We start from the raw sequence: 18329 nt of genomic DNA, 5'->3' as shown, positions 1-18329 counted from the left end.
TACTCAGGCAGGTCGGGCCAGTATGCAGTTTTCTCCTCTGAGTCAGTTAGAGTACAACTCACATTTTGTTTGTACAGAGAGAATATAATTGTACGGATTACTTGTGGTGAATCACCTTGTGGTGTTTGATATGTATATATATATATAATATTGTAGGTTGATAATACTTGCTATGACATGTTGGGATTACGTATGCAAATTGATTAGTTGATTATGTGCATTTATATATATGAATACAGGGATTACTATAAGTATGACGTTTAGGGTAGATATAGCCCTTGTATCAAAGGGGGTGTTACACCCCACACATACGCACACACACACACACACACACACACACACACACACATGCACAAACACACACACACCCCCACATGCACAAACACACACCCCACAGACACCCAAACACCACATTAAAAAAAAGATGGAATAAAAAATTCGAAACAAGGAGGGGAATCATTAAGCAAAACTTCTCAAGTTTGTGGCCTATAAAATTGAAAAAGAAATGCAGTAGCTGATTATAACATATAAAAATATATTTGTTGACATTATGATCTCAACAGAAACCTGCTACAATAGATCTTAATTTTTAGAGAGGTTGATCCAGAAATTAGATAATATTAATAAAAAAATCATTGCCCTAATACTATTACATATGTAAACACACTGGGAAATGTTGCAACTTTCTTTGCTCCAATAATAACACTGGGTTCAATAGAGCAGTAATAGTTAAGCTCTTCTTGATGCCCACAGGCAGGCTTCTCCCAAAGCATCGAATAGCAACCAACAAATAAAATAACTTTAAACTTAATAAAATTACAAAGCATCACTGCAATATTTCAACTAACAGGACCGATCACATATCGGAATCACACATATCATACTCAGTAAGTATCAGAATTGTTACAACCAAAATAATAAAACAATTATAATGATACATTACATCAAACTGAAAAACAGCAAATGCAGCAAACTATGCATTGTCTACTAAGCTAAAGTGGTTTTCATCAAGAAGCTCATCAATCACCAGATTAAAGATTGAATAGTGCACAGTGAGCAGCAGTTTAGAAGAACCTTAAAAGCACATGACATATCACCCACTGTAGAAGCTAGTCCTCTTCATGAGCAAAAGCACCATTCTCCCTCTTCCATGCGAGTACCCAAAAATCACGGTGATGCCACAGAAACTACCATGTGATTCAAGGGTGAAAATTATAGAGACCGCTATTAGCAGAAAGGAAATCAAAATGGCTAAACATACCAAAGTCAGGGTTCAAAACTACAACATTTTGTAATGGTCGTTGTCAACCAATTCAAGAATTGGTTAGCATATCATAACCACCCAAGGCAATTATCAGATTTTATCAATCCTCCACTCATTTTTTCTTACTATATCCCCTCTAATAAATTAAATCAATCCAAGACCACTTTTGCTAACGAGATATATTGAAAGAAAAAAAGAAGAGGGTAATGCACTCTCTCCAGTCTTGTTATTGCTCTTATTTCAATAAATACTATTTCATATCAGGTAAACAAAAATGAGAATACACATCTATGCAAGCACACAAAAATGTTACAAATGACAAAAATAGACCACAAAGACACACAATACGCATAATGAGCATAAAATATTACGAAATTATGGTGACATCCTGCACGAGAAAAAAGGTTGTGTAGATAAAAATGAAGACTTAGAAATTGAATGAGATTGACAAATATAACAAAACGCAGATGGCATTCGTTGGCGCTGAAGAGAAAAGCAACACCTCATTTCTTCTATTTTCATAATGAAAGTAAACATGTTCTATCGTGACACACACACACAAACCCCACCCCAAACACACACACCCACCCACACACTCCACACGCATACACACACACACACCCCACACGCACACACACACACACCCCACACGCACACACACACACACATCCCACGCACACACACACACACACACACACACCCCACACGCACGCACACATCCCCACACACGCACACACACTCACACACACCCCCACATGCACAAACACACACACACTCCCACACGCACGCACACACCCCACAGACACCCAAACACCACATAAAAAAAAAAGATGGACAGACAAGGAAATAAAAAATTCAAAACAAGGAGGGGCATCATTAAGCAAAACTTCTCAAGTTTGTGGCGATAAAATTGAAAAAGAAATGCAGTAGCTGATTAGAACATATAAAAATATATTCGTTGACATCATGATCTCAACAGAAACCTGCTACAATAGATCTTAATTTTCAAAAAGGTTGATCTAGAAACTAGATAATATTAATGAAAAAATCATTGCCCTAATACTATTACATATGTAAAACACACTGGGAAATATTGCAACTTTATTTGTTCCAATAATAACACTGGGTTCAATAGAGCAGTAATAGTTAAGCTCTTCTTGATGCCCACAGGCAGGCTTCTCCGAAAGCATCGAATAACAACCAACAAGTAATGCAACTTTAAACTCAATAAAATTACAAAGCATTACTACAATATGTCAACTAACAGGACCGATCACATGTCGGAATCACAAATATCATACTCAGTAAGTATCAGAATTGTTACAACCAAAATAATAAAGCAATTACAATGATACATTACATCAAACTGAAAAACAGCAAATGCACCAAACTAATGCATTGTCTACTAAGCTAAAGTGGTTTTCATCAAGAAGTTCATCAATCACCAGATTAAAGATTGAATAGCGCACACTGAGCAACAGTTTCGAGAAACCCTAAAAGCACATGACATATCACCCACTGTAGAAGCTAGTCCTCTTCATGGCGATGTTTCCTACACTTTTTCTTAGACCGCTTCTCGCCCCTAACCACTCGTGAATCATTTGAAGCACTGACATCGGAATTAGAGTTTGAATACGCCTTCCTATTCCTCCTTTTATGCCGCAGATCAGCAGAATCATCATCTGAATGATGGTGACTCCTCCCCCTCCTCTTCTCCTCTTCCTCTTTCTTCGCCTGCGCTTCAGTTCCTGCAATTTACCTAATTCAAAAAAGTGCCTTCAATTCCTTAAAAGAAAATAAAAAAAAATAGAAACGTACCTTCAAGGTAATCCAACTACCCATACTGCTCAAAAGCAATATGAGATCAGAAAGTAAACAAAAATCCAAAATGCTATGAATACATAGGATGGTTAACAGAAAGCAATTAGCACTAGGTTAGCTTTGTATTTACTAAGGCATTTCAGCAAAAGCCCAAGCGACAAGAAACATAAATCACACAAGACACTTCAACCTTTAACAAAGTTAGCATAAAAACTTGTAATGAATTTTGATTACTTCATGAAACTTACCTCCCTTCCAAAAATTTAAAACTAGTGTCTCCTTCCAGTAAATGAATCATTCACTTTCTGAAGAAGAGCCACAGGAACTACTGTACCATTTATCGAGCAACACCACAAATTTAACAACTTATAGGCCTAATATCCTGGTTTCTGCAATACCAAAACTGCATTACTAGGAAACTGTTACCACTCAAATATGTATAAAACTGCCAATAAGTACCTGAAGGCAGGAAAATAGCAAAAACTTGGGGAGGTAAATGATTAGTTCTTTACCTGATAAACAGTAAGCCACATGTAAGCACAAGCATGAGTCAAGCATCAGCTACAACATATATAACTAATTAATTGTTCTTAAGCAAAAGCACCATTCTCCCTCTTCTATGCGAGTACCCAAAAATCACGGTGATGCCACAGAAACTACCATGTGATTCAAGGGTGAAAATTATAGAGACCGCTATTAGCAGGAAGAAAATCAAAATGGCTAAACACACCAAAGTCAGGGTTCAAAACTACAACATTTTCTAATGGTCGCTGTCAACCAATTCAAGAATTGGTTAGCATATCATAACCACCCAAGGCAGTTATCAGCTTTTATCAATCCTCCACTCATTTTTCCTTACTATATCCCCTCTAGTAAATTAAATCAATCCAAGACCACTCTTGCTAACGAGATATATTGAAAGGAAAAAAAAAGAGGGTAATACACTCTCTCCTATCCTGTTATTGCTCTTATTTCAATAAATACTCTTTAATATCAAGTAAACAAAAATGAGGATACACATCTATGCAAGCACACAAAAATATTACAAAGGACATAAATAGACCATAAAGACACACAATACCCGTAATGAGTATAGAATATTGCAAAACTATGGTGATACCCCCACACACTCCACACGCATACACACACACACACACCCAACACGCACGCACACACCACCCACACACATGCGCACACACACACACCCCACACCGCACACGTGCATGCACACACACACACACACACACCACACCCACACACCACAAAAAAAAAAGACGGACAGACAAGGAAATCAAAAATTCAAAACAAGGAGGGGGCATCATTAAGCAAAACTTCTCAAATTTGTGGCCGATAAAATTGAGAAAAAAACGCAGTCAATTTTTTCAGACGATGAAGTTTCATACTCTCAGTTGTCCTGCACCTGCAGCGTTTTCATGGCATCCGAAGTTCGTAGATATGTGTAAGAAGCACTTTGATTTGATGAAGGCCCTGGATTGGTAATTCTGCTTGCAAGGAAGCTACGAATAATTTTTCTTTATGAGTTTTCTCTAAACTATCATGGTCTTCTGAGTTGCCTTATAGATTGTTAAAGATCCCGAGCCCGCTTCTAAAATGATGTAGTCAAAAAAGTGTCGTTTAAAGGGGATTGGGGCATATAGTTTAGTTATAGTAATCTGGTAGGGGGCACTGGTATATAGTTTACGACGCCAAACAAGGGAGACACCCCCCTGTAACCCCCCTCCCCCCATTAGTCGTCTCTCGCGCCTTCCAACTAGGAAGTCGCTCTCTCCCTCGATCGCTATGCTAGGCCTGCTACACTCTTTGATTTCCCATCCATGTAAAGAAGAAACCAATATTGTGAAAACAGGGTGTTAATGGTAGATGGGGTAATCTGGAAGAAAGGGGACATGTTATACTACCTGAGAAAGCCATGCCTCAGCATTCTTGATATTTGGAAGCAAATGGCGGATCAGTCTTAGACGATGCTCCTGTAAGCCCCTTGAAGCTCTATCAGACGTTGGCATGGCAGGTTTGCCTGTCAGTGTGCATGGGTGCCAGCATGGTGTGGCACTCGAGCTGGTTAAGTTTTGAACCAGTTTAAGGCAGACGGTTCATCGTATTAGAGTGACAATTAGCCATGCAGAGGTGTGAGCAACAATACGTTGGTGTCGTAGCCTTGTTCTACAGTGGTGAATGATTGTGGGTATGTGTGGATAGGGGCTTTGCATGGAAGGTTGCGGGAGTTGGCTAAATGGTACCCGAGTTTAGTGAAGATAGCACTTGAGTTGCAACAAAGAAAGGTGCCGCCCACACAGACCGCATGCATTTGAAGTAAGACCAGATGTCATGCACTCATATAGGACACGACGTTCAAAAGGCAGGAAGCTGCACGTGCAGGCAACATCCAATGTTTAGACGACATCAAGTTGTGCGACAGGCAGCACCCTACGTGCGGCAGACTAGCAGACAATGTGCGTCACGGAAGAACGGGAATATATGCGCTCAGGCTGATTGATGATAGCAGTTATGTGTGGCACTTTTATAGTTGTTGTCTTCCCTATCGCATGTGCCATTATCCCTCATGACAACCGTCGATAGATAGGAGACAAAAATTTATTTTTTATTACTACAAGAAAATAGAAAATTATCAATAAAAAGTATTTAATAATAATTTTAATATCTTATCTCAATCAAACATATTTTACTCGCAAGTAATTACAGCCTAAACTATTTACATTTTGAGATATAAAGAGACACTGTTCTTAAGTTAATTATGTAATTGGTTGAGTGTGGAAAATACTTGGCTAGGTCCAATAATAAATGACGTCTTGATTTTCATAGTTAGATGATATTCTTGTGCCAAAAATGCAAATTTTTTATTTACAACAATTACAAAATATTAAATATGTTATACTATTTTAAAAGCTACATTCACGTACTCATTAATATTTTCAATAATAATGATTTTAAGTTACTTATTAATGTATTTTCAATAATAATACGCGTTAATGAAAGACAGATATAATAATATAAAATAATTATTATTTTTGTAGTATAATCAATATTTTTTTAATACATAATTAATTGTGAGATAAAATAATATATAATGATTATAGTTGATGTGATATATTTTTTTCAAATGTATTTAAAATACTTTTTCTTAAGTTAAAGAATAGTTTTTACAAAATAATTATATCTGCTAGTTCACTTAATTAACTCCTGTATTTACCAGCTCACTAACTGTACTACCTCTCTTGGCGTTATTTTTTTGTTCACGACCATTAACTCTCTCAAGAGTTACTGAACTGGTAAATATAAGAGTTAATTTTTACAATTAGAAACTAATTATAATTTTTATAAAATAATTATCTTCAATAAAACTTTAAAATTCATTGTTGTAATAAAATAATAATTCTTGCCACTAAATAAATATAATTTGTGATAATATTAAAATTATCATTAATTATCTTTTATCGATAATTTTCTATCTCTTTGCCATAGATTTTATCTTTTTTAATTTTTTATTTCGATCTACTTTTTCTATATATTTTCTCTCTCTTGCCCCACGATTTTTACACCACATTTTCTCTCACTTAAGATTATCCACGGCAATCATCCCAAAAAGCAATAGGAGATGAAATAGGAAAATGAAATAGAAGATCCAATGCCGAAATTGAATAGTGGGATTTTTTAAACTTTAATTGCATTTACTGTCATGTATATAAGAGGTGACAAAATAGTAACCTCAAATTAATTGATTTTTTACAATTGCAAGATTCTGATCGTCGATTTTAAAAGTGGCTAAAATATGGTGAGATGGACAAAATTGAGATTTTTTAATTTGAGGATTTTATTGATTGGACATTTTTTTAATTAGTCTTTCATCCGCTACATAAACACTTACATGTAAAAGGAAAATATCAAATTGCATAATATAAATGAGCAAAAAATCCTCTATAAAAAATAAAATAGTAAATTGTGTCATGTGTTGTCATAAGGGGATATTTGCTCATTTCGTATATCAGATGAGTAAATTGCATTTAACCCCATTTTTTTTATAACATGGCACTTATTTCACCTACATGTGTGGGTTATATGTGATTATATTTTTAAATTATGTATGATTTAATTATATTTTAATTCAACACATGCCAGTCATATATTAATGTATTAACACGACAATGGTGCGGATTTTTCTAATTGATATCATATGATATAATATTGTATTGATATAGCATTTTTTAAGGGAAAATTGCATAAAACCCTCCTGTGTTTTTAAAATTTAGCTAAAAACCCCCTGTGTTAAAAGAATAGGCAAAAAATCCCCTATGTTTTCCAAATTGTTGCATACTCTCCCATTCCGTTAGATGAACCCTAACAGCGTTAAATTTTTGTTAAATTGACCGTTATACCCTTCTTATAACAACCATTGATATTTAAATGTAAAAAATAAACGGTCCAGATCTTAAGTCATTTAAATATATTTTTATTTATATTTATTTATATATACATTATATATATCGTATATATATATTATATATACTATTTCACTCCGAATCTTCTCTCTATGATTCCATCCTCGTCTGAAAGAATTTTCGACCATGGCTTATACCATTGGAATCCTCTCCTCAAGACGAAGATATCCATACCATCAATTTGAACTTTCATCAACCGGAAAGACTGGGCTTTGAGCACGACCGTCAAAGCTTCTTGGCTTCGATTCGTCGTCGTTCGGATGAATTCTGGCCTGGGACCACCGCCAATAGATTCGCCTCGACGTGAAGATTCGAACGAGACCAACCTTTCTCATTTTCATCAAGTTTTTGCTGAGTTCCAAAACTTTTAAATTTATTTCTGCCGTGATGTTTGTTGCGTCGATTCGCCGCCGTCTTGACGAATCACGGCCTGAGACTACCACCGTTCGACTCCTCTCAACGAGACGATTCCAATGAGACCAAGATTGCCCATTTTTATCACCGCCGGCGACTCGTCGGCGTCGGAGAAGACGACGGAGAAGAATTAATAAATAAAAATTAATAAAATTATTTAATTTATCAAAATTAAAAAATAATAATAAAAAATATTAAATGTTTAATTTAAATATATATTAATAATTGAAATATAATATTTTATATAAGTTAAAAAAATGATATAATTTTTAAGTATTTTTGTATTTATTTAGTATATTTTATAAACAAATATTAAAATATATTTAAATAAAATAATAATTTAGTAAAGTATTTAATTTAATAAAATTTTAAAATAATAAAAAATAGTAAATGCTTAATTTAAATATATATTAATAGTTTTAGTATAATATTATAAAGGTTAAAAAATTGATATAAATTTTAGGTATTTTTATATTTATTTAGTATATTTTAAAATAAATATTAAAATACATTTAAATTAAATAATAGTTTAATTTGATAAATGATATAACATTTTATAAAAGTTAAGAAAATCTGATATAATTGTAGGATTGTTATATTGATTTAGTATATTTTATAAATAAATATGAAAATATATTAAATTAAATAATAATTTTATTTAATTTGTAATATATGATTTTTATTTATATTCAAACAAAAGGGACAAATCGAAAATTTGCTCACTTAAAATCCTATTTTTGTAGTATGTTTGTGAGGGGATATTTAGTTGTATATATAATGAAGGAGAAGGGTATTTTGGACTATTGTACTATCAAAAAAGCTGAAATAGGATAAAAAAAAAGCCCTACTCTCATTTCCACCGCGTGTACAGCCCTACTCTCATTTGGACGGAGGGGGTCTTTTTTGCAGGGTTTCAAAATTCACAAGGTCTTTTATGGCCATTTATTTAACATAGGTAAGTTTTGTGCAATTTTAGCATAACACAGGGGGGTATTATGCAATTTTTCCATTTTTTAATATTTCTCGTTCTTCGCCAGATCCTAACAGGAATAAGGTTCTACACAAGATTAATAAAAACATCGAATTTTTCACCTATTTTTTTTAATATAGGGGTTCTTTGCATTTTGATGATAATACAGGGGCAAAAATGCAATTTACCCTTGAAATCATCATCTTGTTCACGGGTCTGTCACTTTCTCACCCTCAAACCACAGTGAAACCTAATCTTCCCAACTTTACCGTTGTGATTTCAAGAAAGAAAAGAACAAAAAAACTTTACCGTTGTGTTCCCCGCGCCGGCGCATATTTATATAAGAGGAACATCCACGACCAGATTTTGAAAAATCAAAAATAGTGCAGAAGAAAAGCAAGAGGGCGCTCACATTGACATGCCCTTCTTTTTTAACAGCGGCGTTTTTGAACATCGTCTCAGACGTCCGGCCGCCTCCGCCGACTGCCCTCAGCCTCGATCTGTTCTTTCTTAAGGTATTTCTTGAGAGTCTGACATCACCTCATTGCATAAGAGTTCTTTTAAGTTTCTTGCATTATGGGTTCTTGCATTGTGAACTTAAGAGTATCTTGGTTAAAGGAAGTCTGTCTTCCCAACGGAAGATTTAATACGAGTACTTTTCAGTGTCACTGAATTGTGAAATTACGGCCTTACTCTTTTTCCTTTTTGTCTTTTTTAAGGTCTCGATTTGTTATTTCAAGGTTCTTGAATTTCAATTACACATGGGCTCTACTGTATGTCTTGGATTACGACTGCAGTCTGCGGACAAGTGTCTGGGACTTACATACAAGGATGCTGGTGTGGACATTGTTGCTGGATCAGAACTTGTTCAGAGAATAGGCAAGATGGCTCTCTGAATTGGAGGTTTTGAAGGCTTTTCCCTTTGGGTATGGTTGTTTTTTCATATGATTATATTCAGTAGTGATCCTGTTGTCATTTTGATCGCTAGTGTCTTGAGGGATATTAATACATATTGCCTACACTCACAAACTGGTCAATTTTTTGGCAGTCTTGTTTTTCAGAGCTTCTTTCTTGAAGGCAGATTTGGCTTTGCTTATTCCACTTGCATTTTCTGTGTCTAGCTTTTCCTTTTTTCTTTGGCAAAAAAGTGTCATTTAAAGGGGATTAGGGCATATAGTTTAGTTATAGTAATCTGGTAGGGGGCACTGGTATATAGTTTACGACGCCAAACAAGGGGGACACCCCCCTGTAACCCCCCCCCCCCCCCCGTTAGTCGGTCTCTCGCGCTTTCCAACTAGGAAGCCGCTTTCTCCCTCGATCGCTACGCTAGGCCTGCTACACTCTTTGATTTTCCATCCATGTAAAGAAGAAACCAATATTGTGAAGACAGGGTGTTAATGGTGGATGGGGTAATCTGGAAGAAAGGGGACATGTTATACTACCTGAGAAGGCCATGCCTCAGCATTCTTGATATTTGGAAGCAAATGGCGGATCAGTCTTACACGATGTTCCTGTAAGCCCCTTGAAGCTCTATCAGACGTTGGCATGGCAGGTTTGCCTGTCAGTGTGCATGGGTGCCAGCATGGTGTGGCACTCGAGCTAGTTAAGTGTTGAACCAATTTAAGACAGACTGTTCATCGTATTAGAGTGACGATTAGCCATGCAGAGGTGTGAGCAACAATACGTTGGTGTCGTAGCCTTGTTCTACAGTGGTGAATGATTGTGGGTATGTGTGGATAGGGGCTTTGCATGGAAGGTTGCGGGGGTTGGCTAAATGGTACCCGAGTTTAGTGAAGATAGCACTTGAGTTGCAACAAAGAAAGGTGCCGCCCACACAGGCCGCATGCATTTGCAGTAAGACCGGATGTCATGCACTCATGTAGGACACGACGTTCAAAAGGCAGGAAGTTGCACGCGCAGGCAACATCTAATGTTTAGACGACATCAAGTTGTGCGGCAGGCAACACCCTACGTGCGGCAGACTAGCAGACAATGTGTGTCGCGGAAGAACGGGAATATATGCGCTCAGGCTTATTGATGATAGCAGTTATGTGTGGCACTTTTATGGTTGTTGTCTTCCCTGTCACATGTACCATTATCCCTCATGACAACCGTCGATAGATAGGAGACAAAAATTTGTTTTTTATTACTACAAGAAAATAGAAAATTATCAATAAAAAGTATTTAATCATAATTTTAATATCTTATCTCAATCAAATATATTTTACTCGCAAGTAATTACAGCCTAAACTATTTACATTTTGAGATATAAAGAGACACTGTTCTTAAGTTAATTATGTAATTGGTTGAGTGTGGAAAATACTTGGCTAGGTCCAATAATAAATGACATCTTGATTCTCATAGTTAGATGATATTCTTGTGCCAAAAATGTAAATTTTTTATTTACAACAATTACAAAATATTAAATATGTTATACTATTTTAAAAGCTACATTCACGTACTCATTAATATTTTCAATAATAATGATTTTAAGTTACTTATTAATGTATTTTCAATAATAATACGCGTTAATGAAAGACAGATATAATAATATAAAATAATCATTATTTTTGTAGTATAATCAATATTTTTTTAATACATAATTAATTGTGAGATAAAATAATATATAATGATTATAGTTGATGTGATATATTTTTTTCAAATGTATTTAAAATACTTTTTCTTAAGTTAAAGAATAGTTTTTACAAAATAATTATATCTGCTAGTTCACTTAATTAACTCCTGTATTTACCAGCTCACTAACTGTACTACCTCTCTTGGCGTTATTTTTTTGTTCACGACCATTAACTCTCTCAAGAGTTACTGAACTGGTAAATATAAGAGTTAATTTTTACAATTAGAAACTAATTATAATTTTTATAAAATAATTATCTTCAATAAAACTTTAAAATTCATTGTTGTAATAAAATAATAATTCTTGCCACTAAATAAATATAATTTGTGATAATATTAAAATTATCATTAATTATTTTTTATCGATAATTTTCTATCTCTTTGCCATAGATTTTATCTTTTTTAATTTTTTATTTCGATCTACTTTTTCTATATATTTTCTCTCTCTTGCCCCACGATTTTTACACCACATTTTCTCTCACTTAAGATTATCCACACGGCAATCATCTCAAAAAGCAATAGGAGATGAAATAGGAAAATGAAATAGAAGATCCAATGCCGAAATTGAATAGTGGGATTTTTTAAACTTTAATTGCATTTACTGTCATGTATATAAGAGGTGGCAAAATAGTAACCTCGAATTAATTGATTTTTTATAATTGCAAGATTCTGATCGTCGATTTTAAAAGTGGCTAAAATATGGTGAGATGGACAAAATTGAGATTTTTTAATTTGAGGATTTTATTGATTGGACATTTTTTTAATTAGTCTTTCATCCGCTACATAAACACTTACATGTAAAAAAAAAAATATCAAATCGAATAATATAAATGAGCAAAAAATCCTCTATAAAAAATAAAATAGTAAATTGTTTCATGTGTTGTCATAAGAGGATATTTGCTCATTTCGTATATCAGATGAGTAAATTGCATTTAACCCCATTTTTTTTATAACATGCACTTATTTCACCTACATGTGTGGGTTACATGTGATTATATTTTTAAATTATGTATGATTTAATTATATTTTAATTCAACACATGCCAGACATATATTAATGTATTAACACGACAATGGTGCGGATTTTTCTAATTGATATCATATGATATAATATTGTATTAATATAGCATTTTTTAATATTTCTCGCTCTTCGCCATATCCTAAGAGGAATAAGGTTCTACACAAGATTAATAAAAACATTGAATTTTTAACCTATTTTTTTTAATATAGGGGTTCTTTGCATTTTGATGATAATACAGGGGCAAAAATGCAATTTACCCTTGAAATCATATTCTTGTTCACGGGTCTGTCACTTCTCACCCTCAAACCACAGTGAAACCTAATCTTCCCAACTTTACCGTTGTGATTTCAAGAAAGAAAAGAACAAAAAAACTTTACCGTTGTGTTCCCCGCGCCGGCGCATAGTTATATAAGAGGAACATCCACGACCAGATTTTGAAAAATCAAAAATAGTGCAGAAGAAAAGCAAGAGGGCGCTCACATTGACATGCCCTTCTTTTTTAACAGCGGCGTTTTTGAACATCGTCTCAGACGTCCGGCCGCCTCCGCCGACTGCCCTCAGCCTCGATCTGTTCTTTCTTAAGGTATTTCTTGAGAGTCTGACATCACCTCATTGCATAAGAGTTCTTTTAAGTTTCTTGCATTATGGGTTCTTGCATTGTGAACTTAAGAGTATCTTGGTTAAAGGAAGTCTGTCTTCCCAACGGAAGATTTAATATGAGTACTTTTCAGTGTCACTGAATTGTGAAATTACGGCCTTACTCTTTCTCCTTTTTGTCTTTTTTAAGGTCTCGATTTGTTATTTCAAGGTTCTTGAATTTCAATTACACATGGGTTCTATTGTATGTCTTGGATTACGACTGCAGTCTGCGGACAAGTGTCTGGGACTTACATACAAGGATGCTGGTGTGGACATTGTTGCTGGATCAGAACTTGTTCAGAGAATAGGCAAGATGGCTCTCTGAATTGGAGGTTTTGGAGGTTTTGAAGGCTTTTCCCTTTGGGTATGGTTGTTTTTTGATATGATTATATTCAGTAATGATCCTGTTGTCATTTTGATCGCTAGTGTCTTGAGGGATATTAATACATATTGCCTACACTCGCAAACTAGTCAATTTTTTGGCAGTCTTGTTTTTCAGAGCTTCTTTCTTGAAGGCAGATTTGGCTTTGCTTATTCCACTTGCATTTTCTGTGTCTAGCTTTTCCTTTTTTCTTTTTGGCTCTGATTTCATTGGTCTTTTCCCATCTTATAATGTTATTTAATTGCATCCAAATGCTTTCGCAGGGGATTCGTATAGAGATGGAGTGGGAACGAAACTTATGTTGGGTTTAGGGACTCGAATCGACGAGACTACTGGCATTGAATTGGTAATCTTTTGGTCTTTTACATGTTCTTTGTTAATGATGCATGCGTTAATCATTGTTTCGAATCAAGTTTTCACGAGTGTTAATGATATAGTAACTCCTAGGGCAAAACCTTTGTTTTTCCAAATCTGCCAGGAGAACCTGCAGGCTTTGGATTGGATTGTCATCTTTGTCCGCTGGCTGATCTTCCCTACCATTAGGTTGGGAAAGAATGTGAGTCTAGCAATGTTATAATTTGCATGAATGTTGTGTTTCAGAAAAGTTATTTACTAATATATTTGGTTGCAGTTGTTAATATATTTTGCTTGTGTGAATGTATTGGCCATGATTTTCATTTTCCATCCGTATAAATTGCTGCCAATGATCCTTGGTCTACGTGGGACTTTGTTTCTGAAAATGTTTGGCTGCAGTTGTTAATATATGGGGCTAGGCTATACTAGAAATATGATGATTTTTGTTAGTCACACCATGTCGATTATCTTACACAATCTAGCATAAGACAGTTGCTTGAAACTAATGGGACCCCACATGTATCTTCACTTAGATCAGCAACTATGAACCTACTTTAGGAACAGTAAGTAACACTTTGTTTTTCCTGCTATTATCTTTGTTGCCGATCAAGTTCACTTATCTTCTTTCTTAATGCATATATGTGATTCGCTGAATATGAGCTTGACTTTAAATATCTCAATTTCCTCTTTGGACTGTATTGGAACTTCGTAAACCAATTGATACTTGCTCAATTGATGGGCCAGCAAAATATCTTTTCTCAAGTGCATCAAGTGCGGTATTTGTTCTTATGCCTTTTAATTGGAGAGTGCTACAATGTTGTATCTATGTTGTTTTCTTCCATGTCTGTTCGTAATTCTGTCTTGATACAAAGTACAGAGATTCAATAGAGTCACACGGAATTGCTGTTATCAATTCTTTTATTTGCAAGTTTTATTTGTTGAAAAAAGCACTATACTCTAAATTTGATGCAGGCAATGCCGTCACTGAAGTCTCGCTGAAACCCATATTTATTTGCAAGTTTGTTTCTAATTGCATTAAAATTGTGAAATTGTTCGATAGGTTTTGGGTCCCACAACCCATTGACTAGGTAAGGTGAGTATTTATTTATTGGTGAATCCGTACATATAAAGTGAAATTTTAAGAGATTTTCAAATAAAAATTGGACCATATTGAACTAATGTTGGAGGTGATATCTGGTTTTCTTTAGCCCTAACACATATAGCGTTCAATTAGCAAAGGGCATCACCCTACCTGATACATCATTCTCCACATGCATTAAAGTGAAGCATATAAGTTAGTATAGGTTTTTCATACTTGTTTATTAAAAGATTGAAGGCTAGAGTTTGAATTGGGTTTGCCAATTAGGTGCAAACTAGATAACCTCATATCGATAAGAATTGTGTGGGAATTTGTTGACATTTTAGAACCTAATGGTAGCCTTACGTATCTTCATAGTCTTCTCTTCAAGTTTCTAACTGAAAAGCAACCAACGGCCCCTATCAATTCTTCTTTGCTGATTTTTCTCCTATATTTTGGAATCAAGAATGGTTGAGACCATTGATTTTATACTTTGTATAATTCAAATCTAAAATTTGCTGCTCTGATTTCTTTGGAAAGCCGTGCTTTCTCCATTCTGGTCTGGAAAGTATGGGATTAGGGATTTTTTAGGCTGCTCAAAAATGTGAATGATGCAAGTATAGAGTTGAGACCTTAATGAGAGAACAAATACCTCATCTTTTTGTAAATTTATTTTTGGTTCGTTTATTATGTTGGGTTTTCTTCATGAGCTGCCTTAAAACTTTTTGTTGTTAATACGTTTGACATTTGTGTATGATTTACGGAAACCATGTTAGTTCTTGTTATTAACATCTTATTTTTGAAGGTGTATTACAGAATAGTATGTTGGAACATCTATATTATACAATCATGAATTATTTTTTATTTGCGAACTTTGGGATTAAATGCTATGCTAATGTGGAACAGTTGTCGAGATGCCAATTAAAAATATATTTTTCAAGATTACTTGGTAAAACTTTTGTGAGTATTATTATATACGTTCAAGAGTTCATCAATGATTTTTAAGGAACACAAAGTTTTGATAAGTTGAAATGTATTACTAGAAAATTGTTTCTCTCTTTTGCCCAAAAGATTTGTTTTCCTTGTCAAGTGTTCTTTTGTTTTCACGTAAAGTTCTTAAAATAAATTTTTCTCTTTGACTCAAAGATTTGTTTTTCTTGTGGGTGGTCTTCTTTAATTCTCAAAATCAGCTGTGGTCTTCTTTAATTCTCAAAATCTGCTGTGGTCTTCTTTAATTCTCAAAATCAGCTTGAATTGCAGTAATTTCTTTCAAATTATTTAAAATAAATTTACAGCGTTTAGAATATTTTTTGTATTTGATTATTCATGGGCATATATTCATTTAATTATTTTTGATAAATGCATGAATAAGTCACGTTTTTGGATTTTCAAGGAAATCTGTTATTGATTTTTATTTCCATAAAAAAGAATTGGATTCAAAACAGTTTTTGCAGCTCTTTGGAAAATTTTAAGCTGCATTAAGTTTTCTGTTTTTTAGCAAATTGCATTCATCACCATCTTTGTTTAGACTTCCAAAAAAGTACACTATTTTTTAGCAAATTGCATCCATCACTATCTTTTATTTTGATAAATGATAAAAGTCTTTTAAGATATATATACAAGTGATTTTAACACAAATAATGAGATTGGCATCTCGACTGTTTTGCAATTTAGTATGCAGTATTTGATTTCTGAATTTCGTGTGATTGTGTAATAATGATTTTTCAACAAATTTTTTGTGATACACCTTCAAATGTTAGATGTCAATGATATGGACATATATGGAGTTTTTGTAAAATTTGTACAAAAATGCAAATGTATGACAAACAAAAATTTCTAAGAAAGCAACATGAGGCCAAAAGCCAACATAATGAACAGACCAAGAATAAATCTACAAAAACATTGGAGTATTATCTCTCTTGTAGGCCTCAACTCCGAACTGCCTTGCGTCCGTCATGTTTAAAGTGGCCTTGGAATTCATAATCCTATTGCTTTCCCCATTAGAATGTTGAGAACGTGAAGGCATAATAGAAATCAGTCCGAATTTTGGGTTTGAATTATGCAAAGGATAATAAAATGGTCTCAATATTTCTTGATTTTTAAATATGGGAAAAAATCAGTAGAGGTGAAATGGATGGGGACAAAGGTTGCTTTTTGGGTAGAAATGGCAGAGAAGGATATAGGTTGTCCTATAGTTTACATGGCATTATGTGTTGCATACTTTTCTTATATGGTTGATTTTGCTCAAGTTTTCTTCTTTGTTTTTGCAGTTAAGTTAGCAGTGAAGATGATCTGAATGAAAGAGTCTGCTTAACAACGTTCATGGATTTGTCGATATCAGTTGTGGCGTTCAAGTAATTCTAAGTATGAGCCTCATGGGTTCGCCGTGGAAGTAAATCTTGCCTACTGTAAATAGAACCAAGCATGTTTGTAATACTTAGATCATAATCATGTATTAAGGAAACCAGAAACAGGGAAAGTATGTCTGGTTCATGCCTAAAAGTGATCCCTAGAGATCCTATGTAGTTGTTTCCTACTATCTTGTTAGTAAATATTTGATGTGGTACCATGTTTTGAGCAAGCAAGCAATTTTTCTTTTTCCTTTCTCATGTGCACTATTATACCTTCTCTATCTTTTTCTGTTTTTTTTTTTTTATTGAGAGGAACAAACTTCACTCGAATTATCTGGCTAACTCGCCACACATGACAACATCAAGTCCAAGGGGACAGTAGGATGAATCAAGTAAACGACCAAGTAGGAAACAGACTATATATCCAATAAAAAGATTAAATACAAAATAATATTTTAACACGATTAATTTGATAGAAGATATTTTTATTATAATTTACTTGGCATAGTAAAATTTAAAATAAATAAAATGCGAATAATATATAAACACTAATCTAAAGTTCAAATCCATCAATTCAAATATAGTCTAAGTGTTTCAGTCCTATTGTGAAAAGACATAAGAGCAAAACTCTGTCAAAGAAGAAAATTATTTGCCATTAATTCCTAATTTCTCTAAACTAATTAAAGAATGAACACTATATTCTTAAAAATAAATAGGCAAACAACATTTCAACGTTGTTAATTTGCTAGGAATTTTATTTAAAGTAAACAATTTAAAATAAATGAGCAATACTCATTTTAATGAATATTTTTATTACCAAGAAAATTTCTTATTCTTGTTTGATAAGATATTTTTTAATAAGGTTTTAAAATTTTTTATATAGTAAACTATAATATTAATTTATTTATTTACTAATACAAAATAAGG

The 18329-nt window shown here is 33.9% G+C and overlaps 2 long non-coding RNA genes across 3 annotated transcripts; both read left to right on the top strand.

The window, feature by feature from the left end:
• Positions 1–9092: 9092 nt before the first annotated feature.
• LOC148789287 (uncharacterized) lies at positions 9093–11144 on the top strand. Its single transcript, XR_016064042.1, has 2 exons — positions 9093–9459; positions 9664–11144. It is a non-coding gene; the product is annotated as an uncharacterized LOC148789287 (long non-coding RNA).
• Positions 11145–12885: 1741 nt separating this feature from the next.
• Positions 12886–17653, top strand: LOC148789286 (uncharacterized). Of its 2 annotated transcripts, none has more exons than XR_016064040.1 (5): positions 12886–13181; positions 13464–13601; positions 13883–13965; positions 14098–14175; positions 17322–17653. It is a non-coding gene; the product is annotated as an uncharacterized LOC148789286 (long non-coding RNA). The 2 variants fall into 2 exon arrangements; XR_016064041.1 differs by having other exon boundaries at positions 13386–13601.
• The last annotated feature ends 676 nt before the right edge of the window (positions 17654–18329 follow it).

Source organism: Sesamum indicum, linkage group LG2 (assembly GCF_026168435.1).
Source record: "Sesamum indicum cultivar Baizhima isolate 11 linkage group LG2, ASM2616843v1, whole genome shotgun sequence".
Taxonomy (NCBI): Eukaryota; Viridiplantae; Streptophyta; class Magnoliopsida; order Lamiales; family Pedaliaceae; genus Sesamum; species Sesamum indicum.
The sequence above is the reverse complement of the archived record's forward strand: the minus strand, read 5'-3'. Positions and strand labels throughout refer to the sequence as shown.